The following is a 2,500-nucleotide window of genomic DNA, read 5'->3' as shown; positions in this document are numbered from 1 at the left end:
GTAAGGGAAGTCGGCAAATTGGATCCGTAACTTCGGGATAAGGATTGGCTCTGAGGATCGGGGCGTGTCGGGCTTGGTCGGGAAGTGGGTCAGCGCTAACGTGCCGGGCCTGGGCGAGGTGAGTGCCGTAGGGGTGCCGGTAAGTGCGGGCGTTTAGCGCGGGCGTGGTCTGCTCTCGCCGTTGGTCGGCCTCGTGCTGGCCGGCGGTGCAGGATGCGCGCGCCTGCGCGGCGTTCGCGCCCCGGTGCTTCAACCTGCGTGCAGGATCCGAGCTCGGTCCCGTGCCTTGGCCTCCCACGGATCTTCCTTGCTGCGAGGCCGCGTCCGCCTTAGCGTGCTCCTCCGGGGGCGCGCGGGTGCGCGGATTCTCTTCGGCCGCCATTCAACGATCAACTCAGAACTGGCACGGACTGGGGGAATCCGACTGTCTAATTAAAACAAAGCATTGCGATGGCCCTAGCGGGTGTTGACGCAATGTGATTTCTGCCCAGTGCTCTGAATGTCAACGTGAAGAAATTCAAGCAAGCGCGGGTAAACGGCGGGAGTAACTATGACTCTCTTAAGGTGGCCAAGTGGCGGCGGTGTGGCTGCATCCGGACTTGGCTTTTCGAAGTGCGGTCTTGATGTAGTCGTGCTGCTGCTGCGAGGTGCCTTCCTTGGGTTATGGTTACAGGGAGAGTGATGCGCAATACATGGGCCTACCCCTCTTAGCCTCTCCTCTCCTGCGGTCTTCTCCCCTTCTCGTGGGCCCGCTGATTTTCGCAGAGTGGAAGACCGCACCAGGGGCTTGGGGGGGTTACCAGCCCCCCCTCGCACTATCCCTTTTTTAGTTGGGGGCAGTATTCAGAGAAAAAGTGGTGGCCCTTCCGCTGAAGGTGCCACCCCAACTCCCCCAGCACCTAGCCGGCCAACCGGCCGTGCCGAAAATCTTGTAACTTTTGCAGCTGTATACGCCTGTAGTGAGTGCCACCGCAGCTTCACCACCAAGAACGGTCTCGGGGTCCATCGCCGCCGCCAACACCTTGCGGCCGCCAACGCGGAGATCGTCACGGAGAGGCATCGCGCGAGGTGGACGGAGGAAGAAGTCCTGTCGCTCGCCAAGGCGGAGGCCGAACTGTTCCTCGAGAGGGACGCCCGGTTCTTCTTTGTAAATCAAGAGCTCATCAGGATGTTCCCCGACCGAACGCTTGAGGCAATCAAGTGCCGTCGGCGGCAAGCTGCCCACAAGCAGCTTGTCCGCCAATTCATGGAGGCGCTTGAGATCGGTCGGGGGGAAGAGCCGGCGTCCCGCCGGGGAGCAGCGAGCCCGCTGCCAGACGCGGGCGAGGCCGCTGCGCCGCCCGTCGACGCAGCCGAGGACTTCGCGGCCGACACCACCGGGCCGCCGCCGGAGGGGCCGACTGACGCCGCCATCTGGGAGCATCTGGCGGGGCTACCCGCTTCCGCCCAGCGTTTCTCTGCCCTGGATCGTGTCATAGGTCTGGGGCGGGGCACGCCGCCCGATGTCATCCTGGGCATGCTCCCGGATGCCCTTGCGTCGGTCGGGTCCAGAGGGGAGAGATCGATCACCAGGACACAGCGGCCGCGCCAACCATCGAAGCGGCCGCCTGCCGCGCCGCCGACGCAGAAGCGCAAGCGGCGCCGCTGGGAGTACGCGAGAACGCAGGATGCCTTCCGACGGTCGCGTGCACGTTGCGTGCGCGGCCTCTTGGATGGCACCCTGCTCCAGCCGCCACCTGCCATCCCTGGTCTGCTGGACTTCTGGGCGGACCTCTTCACAAAGAAGCCCGTCTCCACCGCGGGCTTCATTCGTGACCGCCTCCTCCCGCACTCGGAGCCTGTCGCTCTTGAGTGCCTATGGGGGCCGGTCACACATGAGGAGGTCGCCGCCGCGTTGCCGCCCAGGGGATCAGCGGCCGGGCCGGACGGCCTTACCCCAGCGGAGTTGCGGCGCCTGCCGCACGAAGTCCTGGTGAAAGTGATGAATCTCTTCCTTCTGGCCCGCGCCCTCCCGGAACGCCTGCTTCGCGCGCGGACGTCCCTTCTCCCGAAAACGGCTGCACCAACATCCCCCGCTGACTTTCGCCCCATTACGGTCTGCTCGGTGTTGGCGCGGACCTTTCACAAGGTTCTCGCGTCACGCCTGATGCGCGCTTGTGCTGTGGACGAACGTCAGCGGGCATTCATCCCTCGGGATGGGATGTTGGAAAATACTTTCATCTTGGACACTGCTCTCACCGACGCAGTTCGCTCCTGCCGCTCTGTCTTTGTGGCATCGATCGACGTTTCGAAGGCATTCGATTCGGTGGATCATGCTGCCCTTCGCCCTGTGCTGAAGGCGCATGGCCTACCGGATTGCTTTGTCGAGTACGTCGAGCGGTGCTACGAGGGCAGCACGACAGTGATAGCGGACGGCGCCGGCGTGGGCGTGTCTGTGCAGCCAGCACGGGGCGTTCGCCAGGGCGATCCCCTCTCCCCCCTCCTGTTCAACTTTGCGGTG

At 64.2% G+C, this 2,500-nt stretch overlaps 1 pseudogene; it reads left to right on the top strand.

Annotated features, from left to right (window-relative positions):
- LOC126435658 (large subunit ribosomal RNA) overlaps window positions 1–2,500 on the top strand; it is a 7,959-nt pseudogene that overhangs the window by 2,320 nt on the left and 3,139 nt on the right.

Source organism: Schistocerca serialis, unplaced genomic scaffold (assembly GCF_023864345.2).
Source record: "Schistocerca serialis cubense isolate TAMUIC-IGC-003099 unplaced genomic scaffold, iqSchSeri2.2 HiC_scaffold_1213, whole genome shotgun sequence".
NCBI classification, from domain to species: Eukaryota; Metazoa; Arthropoda; class Insecta; order Orthoptera; family Acrididae; genus Schistocerca; species Schistocerca serialis.
Note: the sequence above shows the minus strand (reverse complement) of the source record. Positions and strands in the feature narration are given on the sequence as shown.